This window comes from Triticum aestivum, chromosome 5B (genome assembly GCF_018294505.1).
Source record: "Triticum aestivum cultivar Chinese Spring chromosome 5B, IWGSC CS RefSeq v2.1, whole genome shotgun sequence".
NCBI classification, from domain to species: domain Eukaryota; kingdom Viridiplantae; phylum Streptophyta; class Magnoliopsida; order Poales; family Poaceae; genus Triticum; species Triticum aestivum.
In genome coordinates, this window is record NC_057807.1 from 494,907,472 (window position 1) to 494,935,219 (window position 27,748).

A 27,748-nucleotide genomic window follows, 5' to 3' on the forward strand; every position below is an offset into this window, starting at 1 on the left:
TACTATAAGTTACGTCTATATACATCCATATGTAGTCCATATTGAAATCTCTAAAAAGACATTTAGAAATGGAGGGAATAGAAAATAGGCACAATCGGGTAATAATTGAAGTTCACTTAACTTGCAATGTAAATTGATAATAAAAAAGGCAATTTGATGATGTATAACATATAGGGTGATTATTCAACTAAAAATCTGTTACAGATTAAGATCTACTTGATGCTCTTAAGAAATTCTCACACTATATCAGGAGTGTTGTTCTTAGCTTCATTCGCATGATATTTTAGCAAGTGTAATAAAAAACATCTGCCGCAACTCATACCCATCAGATCATAGCACGTAACACACGGAGATATGATATTTGATGAATATTTAATGGACGCAACAATGAAGAAAATATAATGAACAAAGATAAAATTATAGAGCAAGCCTAGCGAATCAAGTTCCGCCGGGCACATAACACGACTTAAGCTTATTGTTACTATTCTAGTTTCCAATAAATGCCAACTTTTAAATATCAAATGATCGAGAAATGAAAGTTCGAAAATTAATTTATCCTTGTAGTTGCATGTCACTATGCGGTATCCATTGGGAAATAAATAACATGACTAATTTACTAAAACTATCAAAATTTAATTTGTATAGTGTAAAATATATTGATAAGATCATAAAAACAACCAAATTGGACCATTATCAAACAGCAACAACCCACCGCCGAGAGCAAACACAAAAATATATGAACAAGATATAGCTAATATGGGATATTGACCTCATGCCTCCCCCATAGTACAGCCATGAAATGGATATGCACGTCCATGTATTCCTAATACTACATTTCTACTATACCTAGAGTCATCATTCAAAACACAACAACACAAATTAAGAGCAGTTGTACTTCTGTTGGATATTTTGTTGAACATTCCGCATGGAAGTCGAAGTAGAAGATTGAAGGTGACTGAGCCTGCAGGTTGAAGAAAACATCTAAACCTAAACCTAAACCTGAACATAAGAAACAAAATAAGGACAATTTATAAGAAACAAAAAAGTGATGAAGCACACACCTACAATCCCGCACAGAAGGTAAGACGCAATTACACCATGATTTACTCACAAAATGGAACTAAGAAAGCACACCAATCAGGTAAATGAGGCATCATCCCCCGTTCAAGTCTCTGATGTCATTTAGGCCCAACAATAATAATGTAGACCTTCACATCAAAGCATCATGCACTCAAAAATATTAAGTAGATCAATCTATTGTATTATTAGCATACAAAATCACTCAACTAAATGAAAGTGTGAGAAACATCCTACAGGATTGGACCTAAAAGAACTAATACACCAACAAACATAAGCATTCGATAATTACCTATTCTTCTTATTTATTTGTAGGATTTTCATACTATACCAGGGTTGGGGGCGGCGAAGAAGTAGATATTGAGGAGGCATCATCAATCTGTATTGTGAACAGTAGGTCGCTGCTCGATCATCTTATGCATATACCATTGTAGGATACTACAAAAAGGATAAAATTTCATTTAACGTAAGTGCATAACAATAGTAAGTCGTTCAAGGGAAATCATATCAAGTAAAGGAATTAATGTTGCCCTTATTCATAAAGGAATGCCTACTCATTTTGAAAATAGTATGCATACTCATTGTCCAAGGGCGGACCATGAGAAATAGTCTATCTAGGAAATCAAACACTCACCGAAAAACATTAAGATTCTTGACTTCCTCCTTTGATAATAAGATCAATTTGTAGCAAGTCTTAAACCAAACAAGATGTGAAGCAACAAGTGATATACCTGATTGTCTTCCGCTTCATGTTGTGTCTTTTCTTCTTTTCACTTCTCTCTCGGTAGCAACCACCGTGATACCTATTTGCTTGTGTTCCCCTCCATGTTGTAAGTGCTCAACAAACAATATTGTCGTCTTCCTAAATCTTCATCCATCTATGCTTTTCACGGCATTATTGTGTTCTCCATCCCCCCATAACACATCAATGTCATATTCAACTCCGATTATCATCTCTCGTGGTTCACTGTCGCCTTTCATAATAAACAATAGTGCAATAAATATCTCACATATTATTATGAATAACAAATGGGAATTTACCCATTCCTCCCGGTAGACCAGTCTCTCTGGTTATCTAAAACCAGCCACAAAGGAAACCAGTTTGTAATCCAAGAAATGCCGAAACAACCTAAAAAGCATAAGCACAGTAGTATAAGTTAGAAGGTGGAACTAAGCAGAACAAAATGCATTGTATAGACCAAATACAGCTCTCAATCACATTCGAAAGATAAACCCAGACGAGCAATATCGTTATAGTTGGTTCCCCTATACGAGGAATCACATCGCACCACTCAAGTTTATTTCCTTGTCACACTTGTTACATTAGGGTTGTCTTAAGTTTGATTTAATCGCCTCTCTTGTGGATCAAGAAAATTACACCTACAACTGCCAAATATAGACAGATATATGAAACTGCTATAACATAACATAGTGATTCATAAGAGATGTGCACCTGGGCAAGGCATTGTGATAGATTCAGCGCACGGGGTCTTCCGTCTAGCTAGAAGGCTGTGTTGCGCTTAGCCCACAACGTCTCCCTCTCCTCAAGTGGTGTGCTCTGCCTACGTGCTCTTCGGCATGCATTCATCTCTTGCCTCAGCTCGGCTGACTTATTTTTATTGGCTCCCCTTCTGTTGGCATTCGTCTCGTTCTTCTCCTTGGCTGTAAGATTTTTCCTAACTTCCCTTTGGTTTGCATTCCTCTCTGTCGGTGTTAAAACCGGCAGATCTCGGGTAGGGGGTCCCTAACTGTGCGTCTAAGCGGATGGTAACAGGAGACAGTGGACACGATGTTTTTACCCAGGTTCGGGCCCTCTCGGTGGAGGTAAAACCCTACTCCTGCTTGATTAATATTGATGGTATGGGTATTACAAGAGTTGATCTACCACGAGATCAGAGAAGCTAAACCCTAGAAGCTAGCCTATGGTATGATTGTTGTTCGTCCTACGGACTAAAACTCTCTGGTTTATATAGACACCGGACAGGGCTAGGGTTACACAGAGTCGGTTACAATGGTAGGAGATCTTCAGATCGTATCTCCAAGCTTGCCTTCCACGCCAAGGAAAGTCCCTATCCGGACACGGGACGAAGTCTTCAATCTTGTATCTTCATAGTCCGGGAGTCCGGCCAAAGGTCATAGTCCGGTCATCCGGACACCCCCTAATCCAGGACTCCCTCAGTAGTCCCTGAACCAGGCTTCAATGACGACGAGTCCGGCGCACCAATTGTCTTCGGCATTGCAAGGCGGGTTCCTCCTCCGAATACTTCATAGAAGATGTTGAACACCAGGATAGTGTCCGGCTCTGCAAAATAATTTCCACATGCCACCATAGAGAAAATAACATTTGCACCAATCCAATCTGCTGACGTATTCCGTAGCGTGACCTCACGCCACGGCCTGGTTTTTATTTACTTTACTGCTCCACCTCAGCACGTTTAGCGAGGCGGTTTCCTTGGCACGTCTTGTCGAAGCAGAGATTGTGTCCCCTCATTTCGGGATTCTCATCAGTACGGGCGTGGGTAACCCAACCGCGCCATTAACCGCGGCGCTTGGGAGATAAGCGAGTTTTATTAGGCCGGTAGGGGCTCGTAATTTCGGCCGCCCATATAAGGGGATAAGGATCTACCCTTTCCATTCACGCATTCTTCCTCCTTTGCTTATTCGTCCTTGCGCACTCGAGCTCCAACGCCCAAGCCCGCACATCTCGCCTCGACCTACTCCAACCATGTCCGGAGCGGGAGGCAAGTGGATGGCCTCCTCCGTCACGGAGGGGCACATCAAAAGGGTGCGGAAAGCCGGATACCTGCACAACGACATTGCGCACCGGCTTCCAGACGAGGGGCGGCTCATCCCCACCCCTGGCCCCCATGAGAGGGTCGTATTTCTTCCCCATTTCCTCCGCGGACTGGGCTTTCCTCTTCACCCGTTCGTCCGGGGGCTCATGTTATATTCCGGCCTGGACTTCCACGATCTGGCCCCGAACTTCTTCCTCAACATCTCGGCGTTTATCATCGTGTGTGAGGCCTTCCTCCGCATCGAGCCCCACTTTGGCCTATGGCTGAAGATTTTCAGCGTCAAGCCGAAGGTCATGGGCGGACGCCAAGCAGAGTGCGGAGGCGCCATGGTGGGCAAGATGCCCAATGTCACATGGCTCGAGGGCGCCTTCGTAGAGACCATCAAAGGGTGGCAATCGGGGTGGTTCTACATCACCGAGCCGCGTGACCATGAATGGGCAGCGGCCCCCGAATTCCAATTTGGCATTCCCACACGGCTCACGTCTTGGAAAGAGACGGGCCTGTTGTGGGGTAATTCGGCAGAAGTGACCACACTTCAAACCTGCATCAAAGACCTGATTAGCAGGAAGGTTAAACTTGTCACCGTAGTCCAGGTCATGCTCTTCCGCCGGATTCTCCCGTGTCAACGACGGGCTTTCAACTTGTGTGAGTTCGACCCGGCCCAGCACCAGACTCTGTCCCGGCTCTTCGACACAAAGCACGAGGATGCATGGAAGGTGCTATTCAAGAGCTCCGAGGTCCCGCCTCCCGTCACCGAGGATCGCGGATTCTGCGCCAAGCGCCAAGCCAGCGCGTGAGCTAATTTTCCCATTACGGGGTATCTGTTTTCCATAGATTTGATTTTATGCGGGATCTAAACCCCCATCCCTTTGCCAGGACTGGCAGAAGAGGGCCGGACTGATCAGCTGTCCGGCTCCTTTGCCCGAAGACCCAGCGGACGCTCGTTTAACGAAGCTGCTAGTTCTGGCACCTCACGTGGTGCCGGAGAAGAAGGCCAAGAAGAAGGCCACGGGGACTCGAAAGAGCTCCCGGCGCCTGGTGGTGTCGGATTCATCGCCCGACGACCCCGACGCACCCTCCGCCTCGGAAGACGAGGAGGAAGAAGAAGAAGAAGCCTCTCCCCCTCCAATGGGGGGAGGAAAGAAAAGGAAGGCTGCCCCAATTGGGGAGGCCGAGGGGGCCAAGAAGGGGAAGACCCTTCTGCCGGACTATGCCTCCGATGTTGAAGACGGCGGGGAGGAATGGCCATCCAGGGTCAAGCCCCTGGCAAAATCGTAAGTGTCCGGCTATCCGAATGACTCATGGCGCCCCTCTATTATTTGATAGCTTCTGATGCCGAATTTTAATTATGCAGTCCACCCAGAGTTCAGCTCGGCGATTCGTCGAGCGGCTCTCTGAATTCGTCGGATGTGAATAGCGCTTCACTTCCGACGGCTTCCTCCCCGCTCCCTGCGGACGACGCCGAGGCGGAGTCCCAAAAGGGACCGAACCAGGAGGAGATGGTCCTGGAGGCGCCCCAAGGCGACCTCCCGGACTCCAGGCCCAAAAGGAGCAAAGCCCCGAAGGGATCTATGTCCGGCCCCGGGCCGGACACTGCTCCGGAACCGCCAACGGTTCCAGAGTCCGACGGGCGGCACCTTCATACGAAGGGAAAGCCTACGCCGCCGGCAACCTTCGTCCATCCGGAGGCGCCGAACAATTTGCTGGAGGCGCTTAACGGCGCCTCCATCAACGAGGAACACCACACTGTTATGAGTGCGGTGATTCAAAAGGCTCAGTCCGCCAAGAGCGGGCTGACAGGAGCCTGCACAAGGCTGTTAACAGGCTTCGAGGTATGTGTTCAAAACATATAAAAATGTTACCGCATAGACAGTAGCCCCTGATGCTCGGTTCGGCGTTCGGAAAAGAAAAGCCGAGCTAAGGATCTAAAAAGATATACGCAGGAGTCTAATAAAAATATATCGATATGGGAATGCAGGCTGCGTTGCTGACCTCCGCCGCACTGACTGCGGAGGTCAATGCATTGAAGGGAAGCCTCGAGCGGTCCGAGAGCGAGCTCGGCCGTGCCAAGAAGCAGCTCGAGGACAAGGAGGATATGTAATACCGTATGTAAATGTATATAAAAATACTTGGTTGCAAATAATGACAGGACCAACCTAAATGTTGCAGGGGCCACGGCCGAGGTGGCGGCCCTGAAGGAGGCGGTCTCCAAGGCCGAAAGCAGTGCGGCCCTGGAGCGTGCCGAGCGAGAGAAGCAGGAGGCGCGGGTGGCGGAGGTGCGGCAAGAGCTCCAGGCTCTCATGGAAAAACACGAGAGTTTGAAGCGCGACTCGAAGACTCGAGAGTCCGAGCTCGCCTTGGCTCTTGAGAGTGCCAAAACCGCTAAGGCCGAAGCCCAGAAGGCCCTCCAGGATATCGAGGCGATGAAGAAGATAGCGGCGGGTAAGGCATTCTTTATGCAAAGCAAGAATATAAAAGTAAATTATCTGTTACTTACTCGGATCCGGAGCTCTCCAAGAGCGTTCGCCGATCTGCCACATAGTGTGTCTGATGCCGCCGCATACTACCGAGCCGAAGAGGGGAGCTCGACGAAAAAAGTGTTCTGGTCTCAGTATGCTGAGGCCGAACATCCGGTGCCCCTGAGCGACCAGCTGAAGCAGCTGGTCGAGCTCCACAAGGTGGCCGAACAGGCCATGAAGGGCCTCATAGCTCGGCTGTGGCCTGGAGAAGCCATGCCTGGGAGCTACTTCGGTCTGGTGCGGCGGCTGGTAGACGCGTGTCCGTGGATTGAAGTTGTCAAGCGCTCCGTCTGTATTGAAGGTGCCCGTCGGGCTCTTGCCCGTGCTAAAGTGCACTGGGGCAAGCTGGACGCTGAGAAGCTTTTGACGGACGCGCCACCGCCGGGTAAGGAGTATCGCACGCCCGAGATGTATTATAAGGGCGTCCTGAAGGGTGCTCGCCGTATAGCAGACGAGTGCACTAAAGATGTAATTTTTGAGTAGTCTCGCATCTATTATCATGTACGCTGAAAACTTTGTTCATATGCGTTAAGCAACACTTATTAATTTAAAATATTACCTTCTGTGCGGCCGTTTATCAAATCTGAGAGATGCAAGTCGTCGGCTTCGACCCCCATGCCACGAGTGCTGGGGTGTTCGGGATAAACCTGAGCGCTCTTGTTCCCATTCTTGGGTCCATCTAGGGAGGCGCTCAGCACAACGAACCAGGTCGTCGAACTTATGATGCTTTATCACTCTCACTTAGCCATAAAATTCTATAATTTTAAATTTCGGCGAAGCCCCTTGTATTCGGAAGACCGAGTTCGGGGCGCTATCCACGCCTAGGCCGGATAAGTCCGGTTCCTCGCTCTAAGCGGCATAAGTCTTTAAGGACTCGAAAAAAAACCTCGCGAACAGCGACCGGTCTCTCGCACTATCATGACGGTCAGTTTTAGCTTTCTCTACTGAGGTGTTAACCCAGCTCAACTGGGGCACAATCGCAGTAGTTCTCCCAGCGCTACCTTAGCCAATATTGCGGAATGTAAGGTACCAAAACATGGGAGCCGGGCAAACCAAACTATTGACCAAAGACATGATTCGGAGCCGATGCATATAGTGCTATAAGTTCGGGGTGCCGCACTCGTGAGAGTGTTCGGTCTTCTCACACCATGTTATGGGGTACTTAAGCCCCTGGTGTATTGGCCGTACCAAAGTGTACGGTTGCATAATGTCATGACTGAACATATTTGTATAAAAATAGATGAATACAATAATAGATAAGAGCTATGTATTGTTTATTAAAAAAGAGCTGCTATGAAAGCAGAACGATACAAATAGTGCGATAAGTAAGGGATGGGATTATTTGACATGTCCCCCTCCAGGGGCAAGCTGCGTAAATTTAAGCAAAACGGGTATTTAGCTCGTTATAGAGACCACCTGGACATATGACACAGCTTGTTCGTTCCCTGGCTGTTGCATCGTGTGTTCGGCGAGTTTATTGCCGGACAGGCCTTCCGAATAGTTGGGTCCTGAAAGTATACAAAAAAAAGAAAACGACGGAATAGGGAGCCCCTAAATGCGGTTGAGTCGCATTCTGGGCGTGCCGTAGTTGTGCCCCTCCCCTTATGCCCATGGTATTTTCAAAGCGTAATTATGTATGCGTGATACCGATATCACCGTCTGGCGAGGGCTGGGGTTGGGGCCGCACTGCTATGCTCGCTCGGAACGTGCCAGCCGGCTTTGTTGGAGGTTGCTTCGGGCGCGCTTGACGTTGTCCGGACGTTTAACACCCGGATTGGGGAGGTGCCTTGAGAGGCTGCTCTGTACTTCCACCGCCAGGGCCGCTGTGTGCTCCTCCGTTCAAAGAGAGCGTTTAGTGTTTCCATTTACCGTAATGACTCCGCAAGGACCTGGCATCTTGAGCTTGAGATATGCGTAGTGCGGCACCGCATTGAATTTTGCAAATGCGGGTCGTCCGAGCAGGGCGTGATAGCCACTGCGGAATGGGACTATGTCGAAGATTAACTCTTCGCTTCGGAAATTATCCGGGGATCCGAAGACCACTTCGAGTGTAACCGAGCCTGTACAGTTGGCTTCTACACCTGGTATGACGCCTTTAAAGGTTGTCTTTGTGGGTTTAATCCGTGAGGGATCTATACCCATTTTTCGCACTGTATCCTGATAAAGCAGGTTTAGGCTGCTGTCGCCGTCCATGAGGACTCTAGTGAGGTGAAATCCATCAATGATTGGGTCTAGAACCAATGCGGCGAATCCGCCGTGACGGATGCTAGTGGGGTGGTCCCGTCGATCGAAGGTGATCGGGCAGGAGGACCATGGGTTAAACTTTGGGGCGACTGGCTCCAACGCATAGACGTCCTTGAGGGCACGCTTCCGCTCCCTTTTGGGGATGTGGGTTGTGTATATCATGTTCACCGTCCGCACTTGCGGGGGAAAGCCCTTCTGTCCTCTGTTGTTCGGCGGTCGGGGCTCCTCCTTGTCATTGCTACACAGCCCCTTGTCACTGGTTTCGGCACTTAACTTGCCTGCCTGCTTGAACACCCAACAGTCCCTGTTGGTGTGGTTGGCTGGTTGTTTGGGGGTGCCGTGTATGTGCCGTGTATCTGGCACAAGCGATCGAGTATCTGGTCTAAGTTGGATGGGCCCGGAGGGTTTCTTTTGAATGGCTTCTTCTGCTGACCGGGTTTAGAGCCTCTGATCCGGCATTAACTGTCGTATCCTCAGTAGTGTCACCGTTAATGCGGCGCTTGTGCTTGTTGCAACGTGACCTGCCATTGTTGTCCTTGGTATCCGAATTACCAGGGCTTTTGGTTATGTTATTGCTACGAGCTAGCTAGCTGTCTTCGCCCGCGCAGAAGCGGGTCATGAGTGACGTGAGCGCTGCCATAGATTTCGGCTTTTCCTGTCCTAGGTGCCGGGCAAGCCATTCGTCTCGGATGTTGTGCCTGAAGGCAGCAAGGGCCTCGACGTCCGGACAATCGACTATTTGATTTTTCTTGGTTAGGAACCGTGTCCAGAATTGTCTGACCGATTCCTCTGGCTGCTGGATTATGTGGCTTAGGTCATCGGCGTCTGGTGGTCGCACGTAAGTGCCCTGGAAGTTGTCAAGGAATGCGGATTCCAGGTCCTCCCAGCAACTAATTGACTCTGCTGGCAGGCTGTTAAGCCAATGTCGAGCTGGTCCTTTAAGCTTGAGCGGGAGGTATTTGATGGCGTGTAGATCATCACCACGGGCCATGTGGATATGAAGGAGGTAATCCTCGATCCATACCGCGGGATCAGTTGTGCCGTCATATGATTCAATGTTTACGGGCTTGAAACCCTCGGGGATTTGATGATCCATTACTTCGTTTGTGAAGCATAGTGGGTGTGCGGCGCCCCTGTACTGGGCTATATCACGGCGCAGCTCGGATGAGCTTGGTCTGTTGTATTCGGCATGGCCGTATTTATCATATGCGGTGTGACGGTTATCATCACGTGATGTGGGGCGCCCACGCGATCCGTAGATCGATCTTGTTTACCTTGCCTTGTCCTCCAGTATATCTCGCAGGTCTGTTGCATCTCCCCGTACTCTATTATGTTTTGAGCGGTGCCGGGGTGCGGCTTGGGTCGAGGGCCTGAAGGTCTCTTTGTCGCGGCCACGGGGTGGCCGATCGGGCGCATTGTACGCTGGTAATATAGGTCTCGTTGCTTCCTCCTCAAGTTGGGGTAGCAGCCTGCGCTTTGGGTAGCTCTTGGAGGGGCGCTCGAGTTTATACTCTTCGGCCGCCAGGACTTCGGACCATCTGTCGGCTAGCAAGTCTTGGTCGGCTCTAAGCTGTTGCTGTTTTTTCTTGAGGCTGCGTGCCGTGGCCATAAGCATGCGTTTGAAACGCTCTTGTTCGACGGGATCCTCTGGCACGACGAATTCTTTGTCGTCGAGGCTTGCCTCGTCTTCGAAGGAAGGCATATAGTTGTCGTCCTCAACCTCTCCGTCGGCCGCTCTCTCCTGAGGGCTGGCTCCTTCGTCCTCCTGCACTGAATCCTGCTGGAGGGGGTTATCTTCGGCACTGTCCGGCGTGTTGTTATCTCCGATGCCGGATTCGCCGTTCTTGCTTTGACGGGATTTAGAGCGGCGCCGCTGACATCGGCGCTTGAGTTGCTTCCTGGAGGGGTCATCCTCCGTTTGTTCCTCGCTATCCCCTGCTTTGGGGGTGTCCACCATGTATATGTCATATGACGAGGTGGCTTTCCAATTCCCTATAGGTGCTGGTTCTTGGTCGTCTCCTTCATCGGCGTCCATACCGTCGATGTCTTCGGAGTCAAAGTCGAGCATGTCGGTTAAATCGTCGATAGTGGCTACAAAGTGGGTGGTGGGTGGGTTTCGAATTTCTTCGTCCTCCGTATCCCAACCCTGCTGACCATAGTCCGGCCAGGGCTCTCCTGACAAAGAGAGAGACTTTAGGGAGTTCAGGATATCGCCAAAGGGCGAGTGCTGAAAGACGTCCGCGGCGGTGAACTCCATGATCGAAGCCCAATCGGGTTCGATCGGAAGGGGTGCGGAAGATTCGGAGTCCAGTGCGGAGTCCGGCACCTTGGAGTCACGGGCCTTGCAAAGGACTAGGCTGGTGTTCGGCTCTATCGCCGTAGAGATAGCGGCTCCTGGGGCGGCCTCCAACCGTCCGTCCCTGGTTAGCGCGGTCGGCTCCGAACTAACGGTCGGAGCGGACTCCTGAGCGGCATTCCAGGCGCTGTCCGGCGGCTGAGCTAGATCATACCCATCGAGACAGTGCGGCGCGCTTGGCCGTGGCTCGAATCCGTTGAAGATCAAGTCCCCGCGAATGTCGGCCGTGTAGTTTAAGCTTCCAAACCTGACCTGATGGCCAGAGGCGTAGCTTTCGATCTGCTCCAGATGGCCAAACGAGTTGGCCCGCAGTGCAAAGCCGCCGAATACGAAGATCTGTCCGGGGAGAAAAGTCTCGCCCTGGACCGCGTCGTGGTTGATGATCGAAGAAGCCATCGGGCGTAAAGACGACGACACAGAGGAACTCTCAATGAAAGCACCAATGTCGGTGTCAAAACCGGCAGATCTCAAGTAGGGAGTCTCAAACTGTGCGTCTAAGCGGATGGTAACAGGAGACAAGGGACACGATGTTTTTACCCAGCTTCGGGCCCTCTCGGTGGAGGTAAAACCCTACTCCTGCTTGATTAATATTGATGGTATGGGTATTACAAGAGTTGATCTACCACAAGATCAAAAAGGCTAAACCCTAGAAGCTAGCCTATGGTATGATTGTTGTTCGTCCTACGGACTAAAACTCTCCGATTTATATAAACACCGGAGAGGGTTAGGGTTACACAGAGTCGGTTACAATGGGAGGAGATCTTCAGATCGTATCACCAAGCTTGCCTTCCACGCCAAGGAAAGTCCCTATCTGGACACGGGACGAAGTCTTCAATCTTGTATCTTCATAGTCCGGAAGTCCGGCCAAAGGTCATAGTCCGGTCATCCGGACACCCCTTAATCCAGAACTCCTCACTCTCTTTGTTAGTTTTATTTTGTCTAGTTGATTTTCAACGTGCATTCATTTCCCATCTCTGCTAGGTTGTTAGACTATCTCTCCATGCTTTATCACGGTATCGCCTTTGTTGCCTTTTGTCTTGTATAACACTTGCATACAAAGCAATGTGTTCAGCACCATTTGGTGTTCCTTGAAGTGTTGTAGGGATTTCTGCACAGACAATGTATAAATTGCTAACTCTAAGACCCCAATTAGACGCAATATACCAAGCACATTGGTTAGACTTAACCAATCTAGATCTATAGATAATCATACTCCAATGAAAAAAATGTCGTGTGAAGGTGATACCATTTGATATTGCCACATGATCTTTTGGCTCCAATGTTGGGACCATAATGTCCTTGGAAAGCATTGTAGATGATTGGGTGGATCATTCACATATGAACATATCAGATGACTGTTCCACAACAACTGTTAAAATTACAAGCTCGGTTACAAATTTTCAGTACGTCCTATATCCACACACTTTTTGAGAAAATACATACTCCCTCCGATCAGAAATAAGTTTCGTGGTTTTAGTTCAAATTTTTAAACTAAAACCATGACACTTATTTCCGATCGGAGGGATTACCTTTTTTACCCAATATTAGATAGGTGTTCTGTATACTGTGACATCTTAATTATAAGCCGGTGTTGCAAGGTAATGATCAACTGCTTTTGAGCCTTGAGACTGTGGTTCATAAAATAAATAAATAAAGCTAATGCTAAAATGTAAGGCAATAAGGATGTCACATAGGCTGCAACTTCAATTATTTGAGAAACTGATAATCCTAGGATACTTTTAGGGCTCTATGAAGGTTGGTGTGGATAATCCCAATTTACACAATAGGTAATGCCTGACATATGTTTGCACATAGTTTACTATGACTAATCACTCTGTGATGAGATCGAAAACATATGTTGTTGGCTAGTAGCTTGTATTTTAGAAATAGAAACATAGTTTGACCTTCAGGTGACTCCGTCAATACCTCATGTAGAAAACCAATCATATAGGTATATAACGGAATAGAAAATAGAAATCTCACCAAGCGAGACAGGATATGTATGACCCATCTAATTTTGATGCCAATTATGTTGTGGCCGCTCCCAACCTTGAAGCAATGATCTTTCTTGGAATTCTTCCAGTTCTGCATATGAAGTAAGATTTAGAATGGCAGGATTTATAAAATTAGGGGCAAGCCAGTCAAAGGATAAGTGGCATTTGAGCAAAATAATGTGACAAGAATTAATGAGACAATTTTGATAGTGCATCAACATGAGGTAGATATAAACGGATTGGAAAACATAAACCATGAAAGAGTAGCAATCACGAAGGAAACAATTAGGCACTAATTTAATGCTGAACCCAATGTAAATTCTCATCAACTGCAGACATCAGAATACCGTGCATCACTTTATTTGTTTGCAAAGTAGAAAGTTTGAGCAGCTAACACTTCCATTTTATATGACAAGGTTTATTTTTCTCCTGTAGCCATCCACATTTTCTCACATGAAGGTGCATTCAGCAATAATTTAATTAGATATATCCAGATAACAAAGATACATCAAAAAATTCTCAAAACAAATATCTCTCGCTTTCTCAACTGTAACTACGTTTACACATGTAGCAGAAAAAGTGGGAGAAATACTTAAGCTACTACAGTACAAGACTATTAGAGGTACCACCGGTGGAGCTCTCTCCATAGGGCGAAGTGCCCGCCCACCATTTATTTCTGGCAAAAGATACTCTTGTATACACGCTCGATCGATGGATGACAGGTGCAATAAATCGATCAATCTTTGAAGTTGGGCTGTGACTTGTGAGAAGGCTCCTTATTTGGGTCGTGCCCTTACCGCGCGCGTGCACGCACGCACACACGACGCACACGACGCACACCTTGGCGCTAGCGGCTAGCAACAAGAGCAGTGGTCGGCTGGCTGCAACCAAGCCAACAGTGGTGGCCGGCAGCAAGGAAGTCTCACGGGCTGTAGTCTCGGCTGCCCTACCTCGAATTTTTTTTGTACTGGCATCTAAAATGCCCGTGCGTTTGCCACGGGCCTTCTTCTTTCCTGATTGCACATATAAATTAAAATGCACGCCACTTGTAATGTAATTCCACTGTGTATACACAGTGGGCAATGATAATTATCTATTAAAAACTAAGATCTACTTTCCCAAACGAAAGAAAATTTGGGTCCCCTCCGCCGACGTCCTTAACTGGAAGTTATGCTGATAATGGAGCATGTTTGAAATAAAGTTATGCTGATAACTCGAAGAAAACGAGTAAGCAAACATGAGTATCTCACAACCACAAAGGAACAAACATGACTTATTCCCATCCGATTTTTTTCGTGGCTACGCCTCTCCGAGGATCATTGGATTTGTCTTTCACAATGATCATCGAGGTGGCTTTGTAAGGAACATGCTGGCACCTGATAGCTTATCATTTATCAAATTATCTACATATTTTTTAGTATAAGATAGTTTCAACAGACAAATTATGCCCCTATCAAAAGAAAAGAAGAACACAAGAATTTTTAAATAGACAGACCAAAATGTTTATGATGTTAACTCTAATAGAGCGAAGATTATGTGAAAGTCTCATGCATTGATTTTAAATCTCAATTAAATACAGCTAGATACCCATTGTGTACAAAATAATCACCAAATAGTTATCAAGCAAATATCAAGTGAGAACATATTGGCACACTCCAAGAATAATTGTAGTTATGTTAAAAAAGAAAAAATTGCGATTAAGTAAAAGGAAAAATCTGCTTAATTAATTAACAACTTATCTCACAAGGTTTTTGATCAGGTAAGCACACCTACAACTCATGTATTGATGTTATATTTCTTATTACAACCCATTTTAAAAGTTCAGAAGCTTCCGTGAGAACAATTCAAGGACATTCTTCAGTAGTACTCACCTTTAAGCTGCAGTTTTTCTATTCCTGCGTAGATATTCACATGGTGTACCCAGGATCCTGCGAACAATTTTAACTCCACCCTAAAGGTAAACAGAACTTGACATGGTTTCCGTTGAGAAACCCTGCTACATACATTGTCAAAGTTTCAATAGGCAAATATTAAATTCTGAAAGAGGACTAAACTCCCACTATTTCGACAAGAATATATTTATATGAGACACAATTTTCTGTAACAGAATGTCATAACTGAAAATGGCTTATTGTTTACTATAAAATATGAGCCTGAACAACATAATTTAATCCCTAGAGGAACACTACGGACCATACCCTGTTCTGAACCACTGGTGTCGGTGTGGCGCACCACCGCAAACACCTCTCTTGTTGTGTTGTGCATCACCTAAGGTACTACGCACCGGTTAGCGCCATCTTGATATTCCCTATTTTACAAAGATGGACATCACATGGGAACAAAATTCTACCAACTCCATCAAGAAACGACCACATTAAGAACTCGAGTTATAGGAAGAAATTTCAGCATTAGTGAGAAGGAAATGGACAAAATATTGTATTACAGCTACAGAGCTACAATATTGCATTACAGGTACGGAACTACAATATATCTCCAATATAAAAATTGGGTAATTAATTCCATACCAGATAACTAATTAACGTGCAGTAATTGTGTTGTACGCTTATTGTGGACATCAAAATCTAGATTAGTTACCCATACATGCACAAAAAAAACCTCCCATACTATGTTTATCTGTTGAACCATTTCATCAGGGCAGTCTACTAACCTACACATTCAGGAACTTCTAGCCATATCTATTGTGTTCATCGATTCAGGCTGATCTTCCTTTGCTTTGGTCTACTGTGTTGTTCCTTCTTTCCCGAATAAATACCAATGTCAACGGTGGATACACAAATTTTGTGGAGAGACACCTTGGTGCTGCAAGATGTGAAGAAACAGGCTGACCTTGCCGCTGCATGTATAGTGTTTATCATGGCTTTAATTAACCCGCTGCCATGATCAAACCCATTGCATATGTCTCAGTTGAACAACAATACGCTACAGAAGAGTACTCATGTATTCTCCACATAATCTAAAAACCATACGATCTTCACTTAAACCGCTTTCTGAACAAAACTACTGTCATAACAAAAGTCATGACGGTGAACGGTAAGCAGCAGCAGCACGAACACACAGGGCGGCCAGCCACAGAACAACATCATCAGTACGGGCCGGCCACAAGCACACGGGGCCGACGGCGGGTAATAGCAGCACCTGCAACATGACGGGGCGGCGGCGTCTCGCTGGTAACCCTAACCCTAGCTCGCCGGCCCAGGCAAATTGGGTGAGCCAGAGAAAGAGGATTGACCTAGCAGTCGCCTCCGCCAAGGACCACGGGGAATCGCTGGGAGGAGCCGCCCTCGTCTTCCGTCGAGCACCAGCAGAGACATAGGGGCGGTGGGTTTCGACTTTTGATCCAGGTGGATGGGCGAAGAGGAGAACGAGAGGGATCTGTAGAGAGGCACGGGATCTCGGCGGCGGCGAAGGGCGACTCCTCTCGGATATCGATGCCGGCTCCTCGATAGCCTCTCGGTGACGGAGCGGGAGGCGGGGCGGCGGCGGTGGAGTGGGAGAAAGAGGGAAAGAGAGAGGTCGCGGCGGGAGGGGGTGGATCGAGAGGAGGGGTCGCAGCGGGAGGGAGAGAGAGAGAGGGAGCGATCGTTGGGTTTTTTTGGCACCGGGTTTTTTTTCAGAAGGATAGTGAGTTAACGGAGGTGGGAGGACGACAAAAATAAAACGGAGGTGAGAGGATGACGAAAATAAACCGCACGGATTATTCACCAAGTCGTCCATTTGAAGTAGAGATTAAAAAAAACCTACCAAAGTTTTGTTAATATGTTGCAAAAAACTATCAAGTCAGAAAAGTGACCGATTAGACTCGTTAAAACCCGTTTATGACAGGTTGGGACCAATCGCAAGTGCTGGCATGGCAAATTAGTCAACTCTGCTATAGATTGTTGTGCTGACTCACACGTGAAACCCACATGTAAGCATCAATCCCCTTCTTTCTTCTCCAAGCATTTTTCTCTAGGCATTTCTTGAAACAAGTTGTATGGGTGGTCGTCCTCCGGACCGGTAAGTTAATGGATTTGATTTCTGTAGTCAAATAGCAATTGCTGTGCAGGTTTGATGCAAGCTGGCCACCACACCGCTAGGCGGACTGGTCACTGCGCCGGGCTCCGCCCGAGCGCGGCTTGCAGGCGTGCAAGCCACCGCAGCCGTCCCAAGCTAGCACACAAGCTACTGGATGCTCTTGCAGTTTGTGTGCTAGCTTGGCTAATCCAACAACTTATGTGTTAGCTTGGCTAGCTAGCTGCCACGAGCGCGAGCTGGCCTCTGGGTTGCTGCAAGATGCGCTCCGCGCCACTGGCTCTCTTGACCTCGCCCTCGGCAGGTGACGGTGGTTGCCTGCCATGGCCGAGGATGATGAGGTGGACGGCCAGAGGAAGGAGGATACTTGGGGATTTTTTTGGACCGACATGTGGGTCTCACATGTCATAATGCCTAACTTGCTGGTCAAATAGACGGCGTTGACTTAAAGTGCCACGTCAGCTCTGTTGGGAATAACCCGTGGCGAGCCTGGCGAGCTGGTGCGCGCGAGCGCGTGCGATGGGCGCGTCGGACTCGGGCCAGGGCAAGGTTGGGTGCGTGCGTGCGTGCCCAAGTGTAGGCGTGCGTGTGTGCATGAGTTAGCGCGTGCGTGCATGGGTTTGTTAGCGTAGGACTAGGGCTCGGGCCGCGTAGGGCGCGTGGACTGGCCGCGGCGATCGCGTCAGAGCGCGATGAGCGCGCGCGAGCCAGGGCGTGCGGGGCATGGCGAGTGGGAGGTGGGTGAGACGTGGAGCAGCTCGGGCATGTCCATGGGCTCGGGTATAAAACCCTCTCTCTCCCTATGTAATCGCTGAGGCAATCGAGTTCGAGCTCGAGGTGAAATACAGAAAAACCCGTACGTGCGGGGGGGTGTTCGAGCGCCGGCAAATCTTCTGTGTTCTTCTTCCTCCCCTCCGGTCGTGTCTCCGGTGATCACCGTCGAGTGCCGTAGGCCGTGGCACCAACATTTGGTATCAGAGCGAGGCGACGAGGCGCGGTGAGGGAGCTCGCCGGAGGTCATGGCATTGGTTCCACATGGCGGCGGAGGCAGCGCGGGCGGATCGGTGGCTATGGGGATGCCGGTGCTCGCGTCGGACGGCTACACCGGGTGGGCGATCAAGGCACAGGCGATCCTTGATGCCCACACGCTGTGGGAGGCGGTGGCACCGGCGGGCGACGCGGCGGTGAACGCCAAGAAGTGCAAGACGGCGCGGGCGCTTCTCCTGTCAGGGCTGCCGGAGGATGTGCTGCTCTCGGTGGCGACGAAAGCCACCGCCAGAGAGGTATGGAGCGGGTGCGCGCGGCGAGGAGGGCGATGTTGCGCGGCGAGCTGGATCGGCTCAAGATGGAGGACGGCGAGTCCCTAGACGCGTACGCCGGACGGCTTGCGGGCATGGAGGCGTGGTTCGCGGGCTAGGGGAGACGCTGGACGAGACGGAGCTGGCGAAGAAGCTCTTGGACACCGTGCCGGACCGCCTCTTCCCCATCGTCGCCGACATCGAACAGTTCTGCGCGCTGGAGGAGCTGACGTACGACGAGGCGCTCGGGAGGTTGCGGGCCTTCGACGAGCGGGTGCGGCGACGCGGGTAGAACAGCGGCGATCGCCCGGGCAGCCAACTCCTGTACACGGCGGCGCAGTGGCGGGCGCGGGAGCGGCGCCAAGGGGGGGCTTGGGACGACGACGACGACGCGCGCAGCGTGGCGACGCGGGACGGCGGCAACAGGCGTGGCCGCTGCTACAAGTGCGGCGAGCGCGGCCACTTCAAGCGGGACTGCCCGGAGCTGCGGAGGGCGCCGGCGGCGGAGCAGGCGATGCTGGTGAACGCCGACGCCGAGGACAACGGTCTCCTATAGGCCACGACTTAGGGGGAGTGTGTTGGGAATAACCTGTGGCGAGCCTGGCGGGCTGGTGCGCACGAGCGCGTGAGGTGGGCGCGTCAGACTCGGGCCAGGGCAAGGTTGCGTGCGTGCGTGCGTGCCCAAGTGTAGGCGTGCGTGGGTGCGTGAGTTAGCGCGTGCGTGCATGGGTTTGTTAGCGTAGGACTAGGGCTCGGGCCGCATAGGGCGCGTGGACTGGCCGCGGCGATCGCGTCAGAGCGCGATGAGCGCGCGCGAGCCAGGGCGTGCGGGGCATGGCGAGTGGGAGGTGGGTGAGCCGTGGAGCAGCTTGGGCATGTCCGTGGGCTCGGGTATAAAACTCTCTCTCTCCCTATGTAATCACTGAGGCAATCGAGTTCGAGCTCGAGGTGAAATACAGAAAAACCCGTACGTGCGGGGGGGCGTTCGAGCGCCGGCAAATCTTCTGTGTTCTTCTTCCTCCCCTCCGGTCGTTTCTCCGGTGATCACCGTCAAGTGCCGCAGGCCGTGGCACCAACAAGCCCTGACGCGTGTGCCAACCCTATCATAAACGGGTTTAACGAGCCTAATCGGTCACATTTCTAACTTGGTTGTTTTTTTCAACAGATTAATAAAAAAATGGTAGGTTTTTGCTAATTTTGTAGAGTGACAGTTTTTGCTAGGGTTGTATGAAAAGTGGTAGCATTTTGTTAAATACTCCTCCATCAACAATCCAAACTCACACTCCATTCAACTTGCATCAAGCCTACACTGCAATTGCTATTTGACTACAGAAATCAAATCCTTAACTTATCAGTCCGGACATCCTTTTTCTCGTAAACCGGAAGCAAACTATGGGAGTAGGGGCAGGGCAGTGGGAAAAGGGGCCTTTGCGGGCGTCCGAATCACTGCATGATTTTTCCTGAAGTAAACTTCAGATCTACTGTGCCAACACCATGGGCAGAAGCATGTGAGTCATTCCCCATCAAGATGAAGCAGTCTCGTGCGACTTGATAAGAAGAGAACAAAGAAATATCAACACACGCATGAATATCTGCACCGGTGTCAACCTACAAATCAATGGACTAACAAAGTAAAAGTATGGTAAACAGATTATCATATCCAGATGCACCATTATCATTGTTGCTCATGGTCACTGTCTGAGTGTGTACTCAAGACATCAGGGATCAAGGATACCCTGTTATTTGTGAGTAACAAGGAATCACACAAGACACAGGGATTTTTATACATGTTCAGGCCGCTATAGTAGCGTAAAACCATACATCATGTTCTTATTGATATGAAATGGAGGGATACAAGTGCTAGAGTGTTACATATGAGTGGTTCGGGTGCGACCAGTGGTGGTCGGGGTCCTAGCTAGAGTGCCCAAGCACTCCTAACTTTATCCTCCATGTCTTCCCTGGGGTGAAGCTTTCCACTAGTGTTCTCCTTAGGATATTAGGGTGTATGCTAGTGTGTTGTGTATTTCCTCTAAGTGACATAGCTCCTCCCCTTATATAGGCTTGGGGCACCACAATTGTCGTTTTAGCAGGTGTGAATGGGTACAAAAGGTTGTAGGCGCTCCATGCAACATGTCTTCGGTATTATTAGTAGATGACCTAACACAGGGGTGTGTTAGGTGCTTGAGTACTTCCTGGTGTAGATCAATTTGATGTGACACCATGCACCGTCCATCTTTGATCAAGGGGCGGGTCAAGGTCTGGTCATGGCATCGACACACGGTCTATGTTCTGTTGGTAGCTTGACGTCTCAGCCTAGAGGTTAAATTCAACATCCATATGATTATGATTCGGGTTTGGCATCTCGTCGTTCTGGTTACCTTCATCCATCACTGGCTCTTCACCGTTTCTAGTCCAACGTGTATTTCCATCCATGAATCCCAACTTGTGTAAGTGGAATTCGACTTCGTCAATTTGCCTTGACTCTAAATTGGCACAATCCTTGCATGGACAGAGGATGTACCATTTTTTACCAATCCTCTTCTTTACTCGGTCAGCCAAAGTGATGAAGTCCTTCATGCCATCTAGAAACAGTAAGGTTGACTGATGATCCACCATCCATTGAGATAGTTCCATCTGCACACACACGTGGGGTAATTCAAAAAACATTGATTAATGGATCTTTTTAGGATGCCCAAAGATGAGTGGATAAACCACAAGCTTTTAATTTCATAATTTATGGAGGGCACTAATTAATGACCAGCCAATTTACACGAACACTTACGAATTGGATAGCTTAATGAACCCGCTCAACAAAAAGAATACCTTAATTAATTGGCCGAGCGGCCGATGACCTCCACCTAGCAGGCATAGCAGCGTGTAGCCGCGACTCGCAGAAAGAGCAGGGGCGTGAGGGAGCAAAGCTTAGTGGGGTAACCTCCTGAAGTTTGAGCTCCACTATCCGACCATCGACCAAGGGATGTGCTTCCTACTAACCGATAGGCCTGCACCTGAGAAGCCCATCCAGCCTGGTCTTCGTAATGATGGCTTATTGATAACCCACAAGTATATGGGATCGCAACAGTTTTCGAGGGTAGAGTATTCAACCCAAATTTATAGATTCAACACAAGGGAGCCAAAAAATATTTGCAAGTATTAGCATCTGAGTTGTCAATTCAACCACACCTGGAGATTAATTATCTGTAGCAAGGTGATTAGTAGCAAAGTAATATGATAGTTTTGATAATAGTAGCAGCAGCAATAGTAACGGTAACAATGATAGCAGTGATTTTCTAGCAGTAAAGATAGCAGTAGTAACAATAGTAACTTAGCAAGAACAATATAAGGTAAATTCGTAGGCATTGGATCAGTGACTCGTTGGATGATATTCATCATGAGATAGTCATAACCTAGGGCGGTACGACACTAGCTCCAGTTCATAAATATAATGTAGGCATGTATTCCGTAAATAGTCACACATGCTTATGGAAAGAACCTGCATGACATATTTTGCCCTACCCTCCCGTGGCAGTGGGGTCCTATTGGAAACTAAGGGATATTAAGGCCTCCTTTTAATAGATAACAGAAACAAAGCATTAACACAAGGTGAATACATGAACTCCTCAAACTACGGTCATCACCGGGAGTGGTCCCGACTATTGTCACTCCGGGGTTGCCGGATCATAATGCGTAGTAGGTGACTATAACTTGCAAGATCGGATCTAGAACATGGATATAATGGTGATAACATAAACAGTTCAGATCTGAAATCATGGCACCCGGGCCCAAAGTGACAAGCATTAAGCATGGCAAAGTCATAGCTACATCAGTCTCGGAATATAATGGATACTAGGGATCATGCCCTAACAAAACTAACTTGATTACATGATGAATCTCATCCAACTCCTCACCAACCAGCGAGCCTATGAAGGAATTAATCACTCCCAATGGGGAGCATCATGGAATTGGCGATGGAGATGTGTTGGTGATGACGAAGATCGAAGATCCCCCTCTCCGGAGCCCCAAATGGACTCCAGGTCTGGCCTCCCGATGAAGAACAGGAGACAGCGGCGGCTCTGTCTCGTGAAACGCGATAGTTCTTTCTCCCTTATTTTTTTGGAAATATTTGATTTTATAGCGTCGGTTTCAGGGTCATCGGGGCCACCAAGTGGGGCCAACCCACCTGGGCACGCCGGGGGGGGGGAAGGGGGGCAGGCGCGCCCTGGTGGGTTGTGCCCACCCAGGTGCCCCCATCAGGTGGCTCTTGGCTCCAGAAATTCTCTTTATCGATATGAAAAATCCTTGCAAAGTTTTGTTCCATTCCGAGAACTTTTATTTCTGCACAAAAACAACACCCTCGTAGTTTTGCTGAAAACAGCGTGAGTCCGGGGTTAGTTTCATTCAAATCATGCAAATTAGAGTCCAAAATAAGAGGAAAAGCATTAGGGAAAGTAGATACGACGGAGACGTATCACCTATTCATAGGCATGTGGCGGGCTATTGCGCATAGCCTACACGAGCATTAAATGCATGGTCGGTGGAGTGCACCGCAAGGGTCGTCTGCCCTTGCAGCACATGTATCAGATGCTTGGGCCTCCGGTTGCCGATGTAGTCACGGGTCACTCCTTTCCCTTACTTGATGATCTTTTGCGGCCCGTGGCATCGATGTGGTCATGTATGGGCCTTCGAGATTTACAGGAATCATTGTTCATGTGGGCCCAAAGCCCATATATGATTCAACACCATTAACCACCTCGCCGCTTGGTCTGACTTGTGCTCGCTATTTAAATGCAGGCCGGACAACAGCCGCATACAACCTCCTAACTCCCTATCTCCTCTCGGCACCATAACCGCCATGGCCCCCTCGAGCACCGAAGCCCTATGGGAGAATCTCTTGTCGGTACAAAAGAAGGAGATCGCCGACATTCCGGCCAGTTGGCAGGCTGGCAGACGAACAAGCTCTCTAGAGGCCAGTGATGCAGACGATCCAATGGAAGAGGTGACCGGCAACGAGTCGGCGCAACCGTCGTCGCTAGCCCATGCCGGCATTACCATGGACAAGGCGCGGAATTACTATACCGACATGGTGTTGGAAGAGCGGCAGGCGTCGGCCAACTAGGCCTATGACCTCCGCCTCCTCGACGAGCACCTGCGCACGGAGAGCTCGCCGCTGGCACGAGCATCATGGTGGGGGGTATGTGGATGAGCAGGAGGCGCTACTCCTATCCTACAGCTCCGTCCGTAACATCCGCCATGAGCGCTGGCGGTACTGCGCCTTGCAGGCAGAGAAAGAAGCCGCCTTCGCGGATATCAATGAGCCAACGGATGGAATTTTTGGCAAGGACGACATCGCCAGCTCCACGTCAGCCACGCCCTGCCAATACGAAGACAAAGCCGACATGTCTACGGGCGCCACTGGCAATGAGGAAGAGTAGAGCATAGAAGGCCACTGGCGCTTAGGTCCCATGAATGCCACCACTCCTATCCCTTCCGTTGAAGCTAAGTTTGGCGGGCTCATTATCGTCGGCTAATTAGCCGCTTAGCGGCTTCGCGGAGGCGGAGCTTCATTTTCCGGGGCTCATGGCCGGCCGGCGAGCCGTCGGACATGGGGAACGGGCGTCAGCGATCATTTAGACTAGGTTAGAAGAGGGTATAGTCCAAATATGTCAAAATTATATTGCACGTGCTCTGGTTTAGATGAAAATCATCCGGTTTATGTAAAAAATTATCCAAGTTTCAATGAAATTCGTTCGGTTTATTTAAATTTGCATTACTTTTGTTTATTTCTATTAAATTTTGTTCGAAATGTCTTCAGACATTTACGACTACAGTTGGATGAACGACTCTCGCATTAGTATCCATGGACCGGTCCCAATGTAACACCCACGATGCGGCTATATCTCCCACGTGTCGAGGCACGGCTTAGAGGCATAACCGCATGGTGGTTTTGTCGCAAGAAGGGTCATCTTCACACAATCCCATGTAATGAATAAGAATGGGATAAATAGTTGGCTTACAATCGCCACTTCACACAAGTACTTAAATAAATCATCCATCATTCAGAGTACACATATAGTCCGACTACGGACAAATCCAAATGAAAAGAAGATAACCCAATTGCTAGATCCCCGATTGTCCCAACTGGGTTCCACTACTGATCAACATGAAACGAAACATAGCAACAACCAAGATCTTCGTTGAGCTCCCATCTGAGTTCGGTTGCATCAGCTGCACTGGTATCATCGGCATCCGCAACTGTTGTGATAGTATCTGGTGAGTCACGAGGACTCAGCAATCTCAAAACCCGCGAGATCAAGACTATTTAAGCTTATGGGTAGGAAGTGGTAATGAGGTGGGGTTGCATCAAGCACTAAGCAAATATGGTGGCTAACATACACAAATAAGAGTGAGAAGAGAAGCAATGGAACGGTCGAGAAGCTAGAAGTGATCAAGAAGTGATCCTGAAACTATTTACGCACAATCATAACACAAAGACCTTGTTCACTTCCCGGACTCCACCGAAAAGAGACCATCACGGCTACACACGCGGTTGATGCATTTTAATTAAGTCAAGTGTCAAGTTCTCTACAACCGGACATTAACAAATTCCCATCTGCCACATAACTGTGGGCACGGCTCTCGAAAGTTTATACCCTGCAAGGGTGTCCCAACTTAGCCCATCACAAGCTCTCACGGTCAACGAAGGATATTCCTTCTCCCGGGAAGACCCGATCAGTCTCGGAATCCCGGTTTACAAGACATTTCGACAATGATAAAACAAGACCAGCAAAGCCGCCCGATGTGCCGACAAATCCTGATAGGAGCTGCACATATCTCGTTCTCAGGGCACACCGGATGAGACATCCTACGAGTAAAACCAGCCCTCAAATTTCCCCGAGGTAGCCCCGGAGTCTACTCGGTTCGGACCAACACTCGAAGGAGCACTGGCCCAGGGGGGTTAAATAAAGATGACCCTCGGGCTCAGGAAACCCAAGGGAAAAGGCTTAGGTAGACAAATGGTAAAACCAAGGTTGGGCCTTGCTGGAGGAGTTTTATTGAAAGCAAACTGTCAAGGGGGTCCCATAAATCACCCAACCGCGTAAGGAACGCAAAATCAAGGAACATAACACCGATATGACAGAAACTAGGGCGGCAAGAGTGGAACAAAACACCAGGCATAAGGCCGAGCCTTCCACCCTTTACCAAATATATAGATGCATTAATTAAATAAGAGATATTGTGATATCCCAACATAATCCTGTCCATCATGGAGCAATCTTCAACTTACCTGCAACTAACAAAGCTATAAGAGGGGCTGAGCAAAAGCGGTAACATGGCCAAGCAACGGTTTGCTAGGAAGGATGAAAATGTTAGAGGCTGACATGGCAGTTTGGGAGGCTTGAAGAACAAGTGATAGGTAGCGCAGCATAGCGATAGAACGAAGCAACTAGCATAGCAATGATAGTAGTGAGATCCAAGGTGACGGCCATCTTGCCTGAAATCCCACTAGGAAGAAGAACGAGTCCATGAAGAAGATGAAGCCACGAAGACGAACCAAGCGTAGACGAACGAATCCTCACGATCGCAACGAAACGGGAACTATCGAGAAGAAGCACAACTGGAAAGAAGCAAACAACAAGGAAAACACACAACACTTAAACATGACATGATGCACAACCAAACCTAATGCATGACAAGGCTAGATGAGGCTACTGATGGCAAAAGATGATGCATACAAGAACAACACATCAAAGCAAGTTTAAATGAGGTCGGAAACAACATATAACAATTTCGGTAAGTCCTCATATGCAAATTTCGCAATTGGTCCAGAACTGAATAAACCTTATGTTCAAGTTGTTAAACAGCAAGTTAAGATACACCAAGATGATCTACAAGAAATTCTAGTCAAGTTACATATAAAGTTCAATTAGTTCGGAGCTACGGCCTAGAAGATATGAGCAAAACAAGTTAAACATGGCATTAATGCAAAAGGCATTCAAACATCAAGCAAACACTCTCAAATAAAGATTCAACATGACAAGATGGAACTACATGCAAATCTAAGCAAGTTTCATATAGAGCACACTCCAAACGGAGCAATGGTGCAACAAATACACTCCAAACAAGATATAACATCAATCTATCCAAAACAGCAACTAGACATCTAGCAAGCATCAAAACAATATTCTACAGCACCTCAACATGAAATAAAAAGGCATGGACATGATGTACAGGTAAAGCATAACAAAATATGAACACTGAGCTATCTCCAGAAATTACTATAACATGCTCAAAAGAACATGGCAAGATTGCAAATAATAACAGCTTCACAGACTGCAAAAATCACTGGACATGGTAGAAATAACATCATGTTGCAATGTTTAGAGCTATCAAACAACATGCTACAAGAACTTATCAATGCAAAAAAGGCATGGCATGCTAATACTAAAGACAAAGAGCAAAACTTCCTTACTGAACTAATTCCAAAGATCAACAGAAAAGATGGTAGCATCCATGCAAACATGGCAAATGATATGACAAATTCAGAATAACGGTACATGGCAGGAATAATGATAAGTAGGCATGTTGGTGAGCTTGTACAGCTCACTACAGAGCATTTCTTGGCATGTTAAGTCAACCAACAGTAAGATGACATATTTATGAGGCTAAGAATGGCAAGAGCAAGTTTATAGGATGCATGGATAACTAGCAAGACACATGGCAAAACTGAACTTCATGTTAACAGGCTGACAGCAACATTATTTAGCAATATTAGAGCAAGATTACAACAATCTACAGCAGTCTATAAATGCAACCAAGTGCATGGATGGATAGAGAATAACATGTAGAATAAAACATCCTTAGTGAACATCTCCAGATTATGCATAGAATGACTTGTAGCAGCAGGTTTACATAGCATCAAGATATAGCAGATTCAGCTCGCAAAACAGTAACAACAAGTACCCTACTTCACAAACTTGACGCACTCATTAGAAGACTCACAAAAATATATGGATTGCACCACTGTAAATATGGCATGATGTAGCTCAAAACTCATGTATACATCAAGCTCATAGGATGCACACACAAAATGCAATGAAAACGACAAATCACCAAGTTCTGTTAACAGACAGCAGTTAACATCATATAGCACTCTTGCAACAATGATTCGGGCATCAATATGGACTCAAACAGACATGGCACAATGGAACAAAATGAAGAGCATCTCACATCGAACATTTTAATATATTATATGCACAAAACGGAGCAGCACACAAGAAGTTATGGCATGATGAACATGGGTACATAATGCAGAAAACTTGGGGACTTGGGAAAAATCGAGGTCAACCTCCGGATCTAGGGTTCCGTGCACGGATTACGAGGTTCGCCGGGGTTTTGCCGGAGTCATCGCCGGACTTGGAGGAGAGGTAGCCGG

The 27,748-nt window shown here is 48.1% G+C and overlaps 1 long non-coding RNA gene across 5 annotated transcripts; it reads right to left on the reverse strand.

The window, feature by feature from the left end:
• Positions 1-1,493: 1,493 nt before the first annotated feature.
• LOC123112757 (uncharacterized) lies at positions 1,494-16,554 on the reverse strand. 5 transcript variants are annotated; one of them, XR_006455690.1, is made up of 7 exons: positions 15,654-16,554; positions 15,184-15,293; positions 14,857-14,978; positions 12,975-13,076; positions 12,238-12,360; positions 1,809-2,206; positions 1,494-1,515 (listed from the first exon to the last, which is right to left on the reverse strand). It is a non-coding gene; the product is annotated as an uncharacterized lncRNA (long non-coding RNA). The 5 variants fall into 5 exon arrangements; XR_006455689.1 differs by having other exon boundaries at positions 14,857-15,293; XR_006455687.1 differs by having other exon boundaries at positions 15,184-16,554.
• Between the last annotated feature and the right edge of the window lie 11,194 nt (positions 16,555-27,748).